This window comes from Anolis sagrei, chromosome 2, assembly GCF_037176765.1.
Source record: "Anolis sagrei isolate rAnoSag1 chromosome 2, rAnoSag1.mat, whole genome shotgun sequence".
Lineage (NCBI taxonomy): Eukaryota > Metazoa > Chordata > Lepidosauria > Squamata > Dactyloidae > Anolis > Anolis sagrei.
Genome location: NC_090022.1, coordinates 73,791,521 through 73,804,903, shown reverse-complemented (window position 1 = coordinate 73,804,903; position 13,383 = coordinate 73,791,521). Strand labels below are relative to the sequence as shown.

The window sequence follows — 13,383 nt, the reverse complement described above, 5'->3', positions numbered from 1 at the left end:
ATCCAACCAGTCCATCCTCCAGGAAATAAAGCCCGGCTGCTCACTGGAGGGAAGGATACTAGAGACAAAGTTGAAGTACTTTGGCCACATCATGAGGAGACAGGAAATCCTAGAGAAGACAATTATGCTGGGGAAAGTGGAAGGCAAAAGGAAGAGGGGCCAACCAAGGGCAAGATGGATGGATGGCATCCTTGAAGTGACTGGACTGGCCTTGAAGGAGCTGGGGGTGGTGATGGCCGACAGGGAGCTCTGGCGTGGGCTGGTCCATGAGGTCACGAAGAGTCGGAGACGACTGAACGAATGAACAACATAGGTTTTGTATAATGTAGGGCCATGGTGAGTCTATGACTTAGAAGTCAAATGCTTATCAGACCGGGATCTCCAACTAGATCAACCCCAGCAAGTAGCTGTCCAACCTTTTTTTGAAGACATACCAAACCATCTCTCTAGGTGATTGATTCCCTTTCCAAATGACACGTACTGTCAAGAAACTCCTAATGATTCATCAAAATCTACTCTCTTATAACTTCAAACCATTATATTTGGTCTACTCATGGAGGCAGTAGAGAACAGGCCTTACATCATTGTGGTCCTTCTCTGACCCTGATTCAACTTCTCTGACCCTGCTTCAACTATATCTTCCTTAAAATGAAGGGCCCAGAGCTAAACACAGTAATCCAGATGGGTCTTGACTAGCACAGCATGCTGTGGGACTTGACTCTTCTCTTAATACAGGCTAAAACAGTATTCTTTGCTGAATTATCATACTCATGTTCAACTTCTGAGCACTGACCCCCAAATAAGTACCTCTTCCCTGCTAATGAAAGTTTCCTTCAGTCCTCAAATTTCTAGCAGTGTAGAACTTAAAACTTCAGTTGAACATTCTGAAATACAATTTAGGCATCCAAAGAAAAGGGGCAGAAAAGTTACCAAGGGAATGTTTTAAAACTTCTAAATGTGAACAGTTTTTAGTGTCTCACTCTCTGCAATGCTAGAAATTTAGTAGAAGAAAATTTCACTCAGGAAAGCAGAATTCTTATTTTTAGAGGAACAATGTCCTCATCCCCCTCTCCGCTTAAGTAAACCCTACTGCAAGCTCCTGACACATTTGCCCTGGGTTTTTTTTTGTCTACATTTTAAAATATATTTTCAACTTTTGTATGATTTGTATTTGAATTTATTTATTTTACTGCATCTCTTTTTATTTCTGCCTTATGCCACCTTGAGTTCTGGATTTGGAAAAAGACTGGAAATCACCATTACCCTCAGAAGTAGCATCTGATAAAAGAGTCATGGATACTAATCTAAATGAAATCTGTTCAGGAACCACATCTCTGGCCCCTACTCAACACAATCACAGCAGATCTGTGGAAATCCTGGGATTTGCAGTTTAGTGAGGCACTAGAGTTCTCTGGCTGAGAATTCTAAATGTCCCTCCCACAAGCACAAATTCTAACATTTGTAGGCAGCACATTACACTATACTTGTGTAATGTGAAATTACCCCAAATTCCAAATGCTTCCACAATGTTCCTGTCTATATCACCAAACCAAATACAGAAATAAGTTTTGCCCAACATCCTTTTCCCCATTCATGTATCAAGTTCTCCTCCTAGCTGGTGTTCTGGTTCTGTTTTTAAAATGATGCCTTCGTCTCTTAAAAAGCAACTCTTTCTGCGGTGTTGGTAAGGAGCTCCCAAGGCCAGGGAAGAAAACTTAACTGAGCAGAGTTTGCAAAAAGGCTTTAGTGAGGCTCTAAAAAGAAAACAACAACAACAACAACATAAACGTTGTCTTTCAAGCATTGTAATAATCTAAAGAAGGGTTTTTTTTAAAAAAAATGAAAGCATGTTCATAATGAGTGTTCTCTCTGAAGATGTATTTCAACTGCACTGCCTGCTGAGCTATGACACTGTGTAACTGAGGTGAATGAAATGGAGGTGACGGGAAATCTGGGTAAGAAATGAGGGGTCGCAGCAGGGGACACCTCCACATACGGCCACAAGCCACCCATTTCTGTAGAATAACCAGAAAACGCATTGCTTCATCACCTTGCCAGGCATAACACAGCTTTGAAAACAATCTTGTGAGCTAAGGGGTTTATTTATTTACGCATCCGCCAAAGAAAATAGTCCATGTTGGAATTGCTTATGTGCCTCCAGCTGCATTGTTTTGGATGCTGCCAGTAAGGAAATCTGGCCTTTCCACCAGGATGCAAAGTTAGCCCTCCACCTTAGGGACTTCCAAGCATACTCCTTCTATATAGGACTTATTTTTAAAGAAGCCAAATTCAATGCAAATGCACCATTTACGTATATGTCCAACAGGGACTCAAATGTAGGCACAAAACTAGTAGTTCGAATCATAGAATCATAGAGTTGAAAGAGACCACATAGGCCATCTAGTCCAACCCCCTGCCATTCAGGAAAAGCACAAAGTACCCCGGACAGATGACTATCCAGCCTCTGTTTTAAAGCTTCCAAGGAAGGGGCTTCCACCACACTCCAGGGCAGAGAGTTCCACTGCTGAACAGCTCTTACAGTCAGGAAGTTCTTCCTAATGTTCAGCTAGAATCTTCTTTCCTGTAATTTGAAACCATTGCTCCGAGTCCTAGTTTCCAGGGCAGCAGAAAACAAACCTTTGCTTTCCTCCTTTCACATATTTATACATGGTGATCATGTCTCCTCTCAACCTTCTCTTTGGCAGGTTAAACATCCCAAGTTCTTTAAGATGCTCCTCACAGGGCATGGTCTCCATACCTTTGATCATTTCAGTTGCCTTCCTCTGGACAATATCTCTTTTAAACTGTGGTGCCCAGAATTGGACACAGTATTCCAGGTGAGGTCTGACCAAAGCAGAATAGAGGGGCAACATGACTTCCCTCGATCTAGACACTATGCTCCTTTAGACGCAGCCCAAAATTCCATTGGCTTTTTCAGCTGCTGCATCACACTGTTGGCTCATGTTCAACTTGTTGTTCACAAAGACTCCAATGTCTTTTTCACATGGGTTGTTGTTAAGCAGGCATCATCCATCCTGTATCTTTGCATTTCATTTTTTCTGCCTAAGTGAAGTATCCTACACTTCTCCTTGTTGACATTCATTTTGTTAGTTTTAGCCCAACTTTCTAATCAGTTAGGATCATTTGAATTCTGATGCTGTCTTCTGGCATATTAGCTATCCCTTCCAATTTGGTGTCATCTGCAAACTTGATAATCATGCAATTTAAACCTTCAAAGGCTATTGGACTCAATTAAGACTCTAGCAGAAGAAACAAAGATCTTTTGGGACATGCTGTTCAGTTTAAAGTGAATTGTAACAAAACAAAGTTGCTGAATAAAAATATGATGGCTTAAGAAAACAATAAACTAACGGCTATTTCAAATTTTAAAGTGAATAAAGGGATTAAATATTCATGACTTATGATCACAAAGAACAACAGTTTATTTTTTCAAAACAATCATGAAAAAGGTTGTAAATAAAATTAAATAGATTTAAAAATGGGGAAAGTTATTTTTTTCCCCTTCTGGGTAGAATTGCAGAAAGAAAATAAAATGTTTTGCCAAGACTTTCATTTCTCTTTCAAATGATCCCTATTATAAAAAAAATAGTATTTTTTTTTTACAATGGCCAAAAGAGGTTTCCATATTTGCCTGTCAGGCAAAAAGACTGAGAATAAAATTTAAAACATTGTATGATCTTAAGAAAGGAAGAACTTGGGAATCCTTGATATCAAATTGTATTACAAGGCCTACTGTTCTATATGGTTGAAGGAATTAGTATTGTCTACAGATGTGAGACTCTTGGGACTCAATGGCCGCATTTACAATTTGGTTGGCAATTGATTACTCCAATATCTGACAACTGCTGTAAGAATATTGTGTGCTCAGATTTGAAAACAGACTGATGCTCCAATCAAAGAATGGATTGTTAAGTTTGCTGAGTGAGGCTAAATGGCCATATTAAATTGGGTTCAAAAGGATCAGCTAATTTTTGAAAGATTGCAAATTGTTTATGGATTTTTAACAATATGAAATCTAATCAGGAAGACTACAATGCATGAACTATTGTAGTCAATCAAAACTGGTCCTACATACATTAAGCCTACCTAAAATGACAAGGTGCTCTCTTAGATCATATCAACATGGTCCAAATAATGAGGACTCACCTTGCAGCTGCTGAGAAGTCTAAACAAAGCACGGCTGGATTCACAGCAGAAGTGCTGCACCCACCCATTAATGTGGCTGAAGAGGAGATGGGATTTACTCTGGAGCTTCCAGGAATGTTTTGGCAATGTGGACAAATGAAATGGTCTGTGTCTGGCATGATCCACAACTCCAATGGCTTGCTGGTGACATTGTCTCCCAGCCACAAATATGATGTGGTCAGCAAGTGTCTGGTAGGGAGCTGCTTGTGGCTGGCAAGAAAGTGGCAGCTCCAGTGTGCTCTATCCTCACACTGGCTGATGTGTGGACAGTCTTTGGGAATTAATCTGGAAAGTATATACATGGACTTAATTTCTCCCTTATATGGTCCCGACTTGCCTCCCTTGTTAAAAGCTGGTTTCCCTCCATGGGATACTAGTACTGATCATTATTTGTGTGGGATAATTAGTCACTCAATAGGACTTGAATCCTTTTCATTATCTCGTCAAGCCAATTTGGAAAGATAGCAGCACTGAGAAAACTAAGAAGTGCATTAAAATTTAATCAGTTTAATGCTAGAACCGAGAATTTTCAAATGAAAATAACTGACAGAATATTCAGAACAGACCAAAAAGTTAAAATAGGTTGCTGCCACAAGCCATACTAATAGTCACTAATTTGGACAAGTTTCTAAGAGAGCCAGGTCAAGGGTGATAAGTCTATCCCAGACCTTGGAGTTCTTTTTAAAATGTAAATATATTTATATCAGAGACAATACATTCTAACCATGCTTCATTTTTTAAAAAAAATGAAGATATTTTTACTCTTTTCTCCATTATTTTGGGGTGACAGGAGACAAATTCCACTCAGTCCTGTTTCTGTAGCTCCACACTGCAGCACAAAATCTGGCTCTTCCAGGTAGAACTATGTTGCCACACTTGTCATGAAAACATGAGCAGAGGACAGCATGCTGGTGTTTGCCCTTAGAAATACCAAAAAGGGGGAAAGCTTCCAAAAAGTGAAAATAAGTTTTAAAGAAAGTTGTACAAAATGGAGCAACCTCAAAAACAAAGTGTGGAAGCATCCATCCATGATACCAGTAGGATCATGCATCATCAAGAACAACAAAAAAAAAATCCGTAAGTAGAACAAAATCCAAAAATGGGTAATGTCTTTTGTTAGGCCCACTAAAGAGTTACACAAGTTTTGTATTAACTAGAGCATTTCAGACCTCTTCATTAGGGGTTGATGGTAGAAGAAAATAAAAAAAAATGAAATTGGACGAGGCACTTGGCTGGAGTACAGAGTCAGCTGTACTTTTTGTTTGCTTAATAAAGAGTTTTGTAGATCTCAGAAATTCATCCCATTGATCCATAACTTTTGTAACACTTTAATGATCCTGATAAACATGATTAGATTACCTGTGATTTTGGTTTTTACTTCAAGAGGCTAGCAAAAGGGCTATATTTTCTGTAGTGTGAAATTTTCAGCCCATTCTCCCTAGAAGATCATGTACATTTTTGGGAAGCTTAGTGAACTGTGTACAACAAATGAAAAGAATATGCCCACTTTCTGAGCCAGAAACAAACCACATCAAAAAGCTCCATTTTGCTTCTTGTGACTATGAGAATGCCACATTTAAAGACAGTGGGCATACCAAGTCCTTAGCCCTGGCTGTGCCACCGCCCATCCCACTATTCTACAGTACCTGCCAGTGAAATGGGGATGTGGATCAGTGCCTGCAGGGATGATGTGAGAATGAATGAATGAGCATGAGGCTTTTAGAGAAGATCAGATGACATGAGGCACAGGAAGAGCTGTAGGGAATCACTAGTAACCGGCCTATCCTCCAACATGAACCTTTGATTGTTCCCTAGAGCAAACAACTGCATCCTTGTCTGGGGACAAAGCAGGCAAATGTTTCTAAGTATTCATGTCACACTAGTCTTTGGAAGATAAAAGAGTGCCTTGGCACTCAGACTAGAGCCCACAGAGGGGTTCCCATTAACAACCTGAGGAAAGACTGGGTGTTTACGTTCCTAGGATAAATCCAATGACGCACTTAGATAGAAGTGACAAAGTGATCTTTCTTTGGCAGAAAAGGAGTAGGTCAGTAGATGGAGTTTCCCTTTAAATGAATTACATCCTTTTGCATGCTGAAGGCACCAAGACTTGGCTTGAATGGGTGTCTGTGACCTTAACAAATTAATAAAAACTAGAAATTCAACAGGTTAGGCACCCCTACCATATAAGGTTGAATTTCTGCCTGTTACACATCTTCAAAGGCACAAATACTATTCCAGGAGATTTCCCTTAACTCCTAATATGGGAGCCAGAATAAACTGACATTGGTTTACTATGCTTGATATAACTCATGGCTACCTTACATGATATCAAAGGTTTCACATTTGTACCCTTTCCTTGGAATATATGAGGGTCCCCTTTTGTTGCTTGTTTGCTTATTCTCCTGACAAAACAAAATCATCCTTCTCATACCACGTACATAGGCTCTTCATCATTACCATCATTTTTGCTCTGCCACATAAATTTTAGCTGTTCCAATCTCAATCCAATGAGAAAGTATTGGGTTGTCGCTTCATTACATCAAATTCAGCAAAAAGGAAAAGGAAAAAAGAGATCAGTCGCCTAAGGTTGTTGGTATGGGATTATAGGTGAGAGTAATGAAAACAATGTTCCCAAATAAATAATATTACCTCCTATGAATGTTTTTGCAGTCCCCAAATTATTGAACATCACAAGAAACAAGACATGAAACTGATCACAGCTTGAAAACTTATATTTGCTATGTTCACATTGTCTTGATAACTTTGTCCTCTTTCTTTGAATGTCTAGCCTGTTTTGCTTAACTCTCCACTGACATTTTCAAGTTACTAAAATGCAAGAAAATGAGACTGAAGAAACATTTCATAGAGGGGCAGAATTCTTATTCAGGAGTCAATGCCTTCATTTTGTCCTCTCCTTCCCATAGATTCCCTTTCTGGAGTCAACTCAAGCTTTGTTCAAATTCATACACCTGGCACATGCACACACATGCAGATACATGCACACACATATGTGTACACAAATGCAAGGGAATTGTCAGACAGCTTTACAACCATTCACATGCTCAAAAAGGGGTGTTTTTCGGCCTCATACGGAAATCCAGATCTGACCTTACAGTGAAAGCAAACAGCACACTATTCTATCCCCATCTGAATGTACGACGGGTATTTCTTAAGTAAGGTCCGTTTTGTTGTAGACAATAGTAGTTCGCGCGCATACCGCAATGAGCGCTTGCGTCATGTACCGGCATGCCTTGGGAACAACTGTGCTCAGTTTCTGCTCTGTAGCTAACCTGTACGGTTCTGTTCTGTGTTTTAAAAATGTTTAAGACTATCAACTCACTCTCCGCATGTGAGGTTCGCTCAGTGATACGGTTTTTGTCAGCAAGGAACCTGCCTGCTGAAGAAATCCATCAACAGATTTGTGAAGTGTACGGTGATACTGTTATGAGTGAAAGCAAAGTGCGTAAGTGGGTACGACAATTCAAAGATGGCCGTGACAACGTCCATGATGAGGACTGCTCCGGTCATCCTTCTTTGATTACAGATGATTTGGTGGCTTCAGTTGAAGCGAGGATTCGTGAGAACAGTCGCTTCACAATAACAGGTCTCTCAAACGAATTTCCTGATGTGTCGAGATCAGTGCTTTACAACATTGTTTCTGAACACCTAAAGTTTAGGAAACTGTGCTCCTGTTGGGTCCTGAAACTCCCAACAGAGGACTACAAAAACCAAAGATTTGAGTGTGAGATCAAATCAAATCGTCTGTAATCAAAGAAGGGCAACTGGAGCGGTCCTCATCATGGACGTTGTCACAGCCATCTTTGAATTGTCGTACCCACTTACGCACTTTGCTTTCACTCATAACAGTATCACCGTACACTTCACAAATCTGTCGATGAATTTCTGCAGCAGGCAGGTTCCTTGCTGACTAAAACCGTATCACTGAGCGAACCTCACATGCGGAGGGTGAGTTGATAGTCTTAAACATTTTTAAAGCACAGAACAGAACCGTACAGGTTAGCTTCAGAGTGGAAACTGAGCACAGTTGTCCCCGAGGCATGCTGGTACACGACGCACACGCTCGTTGCGGTATGCGCGTGAACTATTAGTGTCTACAACAAAACGGACCTTACTTAAAAAATACCCCTCGACTTCAGCAAAAAAGGTACCATGAAGCATCTGATACTTGGAACAGACCTCTCCTTGCTCCATGTTGCATTATACAAAGGAAGTAATATATTTCATTTTTTAAAGTAGGCTTCTAAAGAAGCGGAAGGAAAAGGCTATATTATTTCAGTTGTATGTATTACATCTGGAGGCAAAGTTGTTACAGATTTGATTTTGCTGTAGTTCCCTGCCCTTCCTGTCCATAGAATAAACTTACTCCTTAGACTGTGCATCCATTGAGTCCATGCACACCTTTATTCTGACTGTGGGGATATAGGGATTTTCTGGTAGTAGGGCTGAGCAGCCCACCCCCAGTGAATGCAATGTGATTCCTGCTGCGACCAAAAATGCATCAATAAGCTAAGCTCTATAAATACTCTCCTATAGGCATGTCCCCTTGCTTGCCACAGCTAGTCTCTCCCCTCGCCTGCTCTCCTGCAGGACTCCCCACCCCTTTCCCAGGGACTGAGAGCATGGCAGACTGCCCATAGCCATAGTAACAGCTAGAGTCTCCCAGCCCAGGACAGAGACAGAGCCACATACAAACAGTAAGGTGGTGAAATGGAAGATTTTTCAGTCTTGAAAGCCAAACAACTAAAAATGCACACAAGGTGGGATGGGGAGGCTCTTATATCTCAGCAGAAACTTGAAAATGCTATGCTGGATCCTAGGGATGTTAAGGCTCTACCCAGCTCATATCTAAACCAGGAGGTCCTGATATTTGATATGCTGTGCAACAGTTTCCAGAGCTAGGAAACACATGTCATTTCCTGGCCCAATTAAAAATTAAAGCTGGAAAAAGTGGTGTTTGGTTTGTTTGAATGCATATAAGCCCAGCAAATGCAAGAACAGTTCTTAACTCCTGATAACTCACCACTCAATGGACAGCACTTTCAAAGATTTTACTATAAGCAGTGCATTATGTTCAAATATGGATCAAGTAGTCTTAGCATTAAATCGGCACATCTCATGGCACTTAAGACAATTCACTGAGCTATACAGCCTTCAAAAAGACTTTATGAGAGGGAGCTTGACCCACCATACACAGCCCAGTCACAAACAGTGTAAAATTTATTCCTATATATACTCCATTATAGTTTGCCTTTCTGGTATTCAAAGGACCAGCTTTCCTCACAGATCCCAAGTTCCACTCTCAACAGTTGTGTAATCCATTTTTCAGATTTGCCAAAATGTAACTCTGAAAGAAAACTGTGGAGGTCACCCAGCCAGGACAAGGGCATGAAATGATTTCCAGGACAAGGACATGAAATCAAACTTCTGAATTATCCTTTAACTAATTTTCTAATGAAAGACATTTTGAATCTACTCTCATGTTACTTAATTATTTAATAAATATTTATTTATTTAGCCATTTACTACAGACATGGGCAAACTCTGACTTGCAGCAGAAGTTGGATTATAAATACAGAGTTGAGACAGTCAATTTCATAAAGAAATTATTAGTATTTGAATTGAGGAGAGGATGTTTAGAAGTCTTGAATAAAAATACAAGCCTGGTTATTTCAGATAAATATTCACAGACAGCTATTAGCATTCTAAAAATGTGGCTCTCAATCAACCAGGGAGTTCTCTGTGGTCATGAGAACCCCAGAAATAACTTTCCTCATGAAAGGAACCTTGCAAATACCATTAGGAAGAGGGAAGTGACCATTTCATAAAAGACAGAGCTGAATGTGACAAGTTACCTCCTTTAAACTAACTGGTCACTCTCAGGTGTGTTGGAAGCAATGGTGGCTTCCACATTTGGGTTATGAATCAGCATGAGAATCAGTACTGGGCTTTAGTCTGTACATTAAATGAACTATCCAAGGTCCTGAAAATGACCCCCCAAATATGTTCATCACTTTGAGTAGCTTTTTAAAAATTCAGACTCCAACCCAGAGTGGATTCACCACCCCACAGAAACAGTAGAGTCACCAACTAGCACTTGGCAGTGGCAGGTACTATCCCATTCCAAGTACTGAAGTGAAACTTATTTGCCAGTCCAGTCAGGTTCTGTATATAGAATTCAGAGGGGCTTAAGATTGTCATTTACTACAAGTGGCAAAACATTTGTGATTTGCACTGCCTGTTTTGCTTCTACTAAGAGCACCGTAGACATAAGCCAAACTGAAAGTCTCCCTCAACTTCTCAAACAGCTAGTCTCCTCCTCATGCTCAAAGGATAAGATTAAATATGTTTCATACATGCACAACATTGACTTGAAAAGGACTGATGTGAAGAAGTAAGCACTGAAGATCCTGCTCAGGGTCATGGGTTGGACTGATTCAGGCATTAGCATTAGGTCAACACTCCTTTTAAATCAGCAATTCCCAACCTGTGGTTCATGTACCACCAGTGGTCTGCAAAATATGGTCTGCTACTACACCATTTCAACGAGAGCAACTCATGAAACCCTCTTATAGTGCCAAGGCTTATTAAATATGGTTTTCTGTGGGTGAGCAGATGGTGACTACTGGATGGCATATGTTCTGTATCAGAAACTAGAACTGATGTGGTCTATCCAATGCAATTTTCTGAATCATCACCCCAAACCAAATCTAACATTGACCAAAAACTGATTCATAACCCTTCTGGTACTAATGTTGGAGAGTGGTCCCTAGTGAAAGTGGTTCCTGGTCAAAAAAAGGTTGGGAACCACTGTTTTAAATAGATCACACTCCACCTGCACGTTTGAATGTAAAACAAAAAAAAAAGACTTCTCAAAACCAAGTCTGTGCTCTTTATTGTTGTTTTTAAAATTATATTTTGGCATTTTAGACAGTGAAAATTATTCCCTAATGCTCTGTATGATTCAAACCCTGGTTTCAAGGGTCCTGAGCCAATGCCCAAACCAATACATCATGCTGTCTCTCTTCTCCCTGGCCTAGATAGGCACAAACTTCCAGTTTTATGCCTCTATGAGCCTGTGGTGACTTGATGCCCAAAGACAGAGGCCGTGCTTCCACAGTGCATAACTGTGGGTCAACTACACACTGGAAGTACAAGAAGCATCATCTACCTCCCTGATGAATCCTTTAAAAAGATGTTTAAATATGGTGATAGGTGCCTGCCCAATGTCAGGAGTGATGCCCTTTATGTAGGTAGGATAACCCTAAGACACCCTGGTCTCAATCGTAGTTACTAGTCCTAACTAGGGTGGACCCATTATATCATTTTATTTGAAAGTAAGTCAACATTGATTGCTTGTTTATTATATTGTTATATCCCACTTTCCCCACTTTTCTCTCTTGACAAAAAAACACTTTCATGAGTCTCATTGACTCCTGTAGTCTAGCCTGACCTGACCCCTAATTCACACTTAGAACAAGACCTTACTAGAGGGTGACCTGTTGAGAGTCTTCTATCTTGGGATTCAGTCCCCAGCCCTAAAATCCAGTTTACCAAATCACTTGGCTAGTCACTGATGTAGAGAAATTCTGTCCCCTTCTGAGATGTTGAACACTTGTGGCCCTGGCCACAAACAGGCATTGCCAGAAACATATCCCTGCTCTTGAAAACTGGCAGTTGGAGGGTCTCTCCATGATGGGAAGGGAGGAATGAAGCCATTTTTATTCAAAATCTCTGTTCTCTTCTGACATAATGAGAGCAGGGAGCTCAAGCGGTATTTATAACTTTTTCAAAGAAAAAGTGAGAAAAGTTCCCAAGGAAACAAAAATAAAGCAAAGTGGTACAATGGCGTAGGAAGGGGAGAGAAGGGAAGGGAAGGGAAGAGTGTGAAAGAAGTCAGTGACAGCCTTCCAATCTCCTCCAGAAAGGAAAGTCTTCCCCATGGACTGAACCCTCTCCTCTGCTCCCTCTCAAAAGAGGAGAGAAGGAGTCCTTGGATTAGAAAAATTGGAGATGCTTTTTAAAACAAAATTGAATGAAGACTACTTTGTGTTGCTGTGAGGTTTCCTGGCTGTATGGCCACGTTCCAGAAGCATTCTCTCCTGACTTTTCACCCACATCTATGGCAGGTATCCTCAGAAGTTGAGCAGTCTGTGGGAAACTAGGCAAGTGGGGTTTATATCTCTGTGGAATGTCCAGGGTGGGAGAAAGAACTCTGGTCTGCTTGAGGCAAGTGTGAATGTTGCAATTGGCCCCCTTGATTAGCACTGAATAGCCTTGCAGATTCAAAGGCATTCTTTATTTTTGTCGCCATCTCGGTCCAATCCTGAGTTTCTCCTCCAGCTAAACTCCTGACACGCTTAGCCCGACCCACGCGGGTATTATTAAGACGCAAATAAGGCGAGAGAGGAGGGCAAAGGAGAGAACGGCCTCCGGCAAAAGGGGTCCAGGAGGGCGAATAGGAAGGAAAAAAGGGGGGAAGAAGGGTGCAAAGAGGGCGGGAAGCGGTGCCACGGAGGTCGCCAGCCCTTCCTTTCTAAACCGTCCGCCCGCCCGCCCGCCCGATCCGCTCTCGTTCCTCCTTCCCACCCGGGCGGGGGTCCGTGCCTGCTTACCTGGCGGCGTCGGTGGCGGGCCGAGTTTTTCCTGGGCTGGGCGAACCCCTTCCTGGCTGGTGCGTCCTTGGTGGCGGGCGTCCCTCTCTCCGGCTGGCCCTTGCGAGAGTGTGAGCCCATAATCCCCAATGGAGGGGCAGATTAAGGCCCGGCGGGACCGCCCCCGCGCCGCCTTCCAATCTCCGCGGCCGAAAGGGAGAGCGTCACCAAGCCCCCCTCGCCTCGCCCCGGACCGGCCGCCCAGGACAGCAGCGGAGGGAGGGAGGGAGGGAGGGAGGGAGGGAAAGAGCGAGGCGGGGGCGCGCGCGCGCAAAAGAAGAACGCGCGCCCGCACCAGGAGCGCTCCTTTCCCTGCGCGCCGCCGCGGAAGTTTGCCCAACTCGCCGGGCAAAGATTGCGCTCACAGCGAGGCGCGCAAAAACCCCGCACTGGCCAGGCGACGATTCGTTAGGGATGGGACTCACTTCCCGGAGAGAAAAAGGCACATTGGTGGTCCCCCCGTGGCTCCCGAAGAATCTCGCCCCTTTTAGGACGGCGTGAC

At 42.2% G+C, this 13,383-nt stretch overlaps 1 protein-coding gene across 1 annotated transcript in view; it reads right to left on the bottom strand.

The window, feature by feature from the left end:
* The window catches only part of SLC38A3 (solute carrier family 38 member 3), a 104,153-nt gene extending 91,120 nt beyond the window's left edge, over window positions 1–13,033 (bottom strand). The window contains exon 1 of the mRNA XM_060765752.2: window positions 12,843–13,033. The gene's annotated coding sequence lies outside the window, so the exon portion shown is untranslated. The remainder of the gene's footprint in view (window positions 1–12,842) is intronic.
* Between the last annotated feature and the right edge of the window lie 350 nt (window positions 13,034–13,383).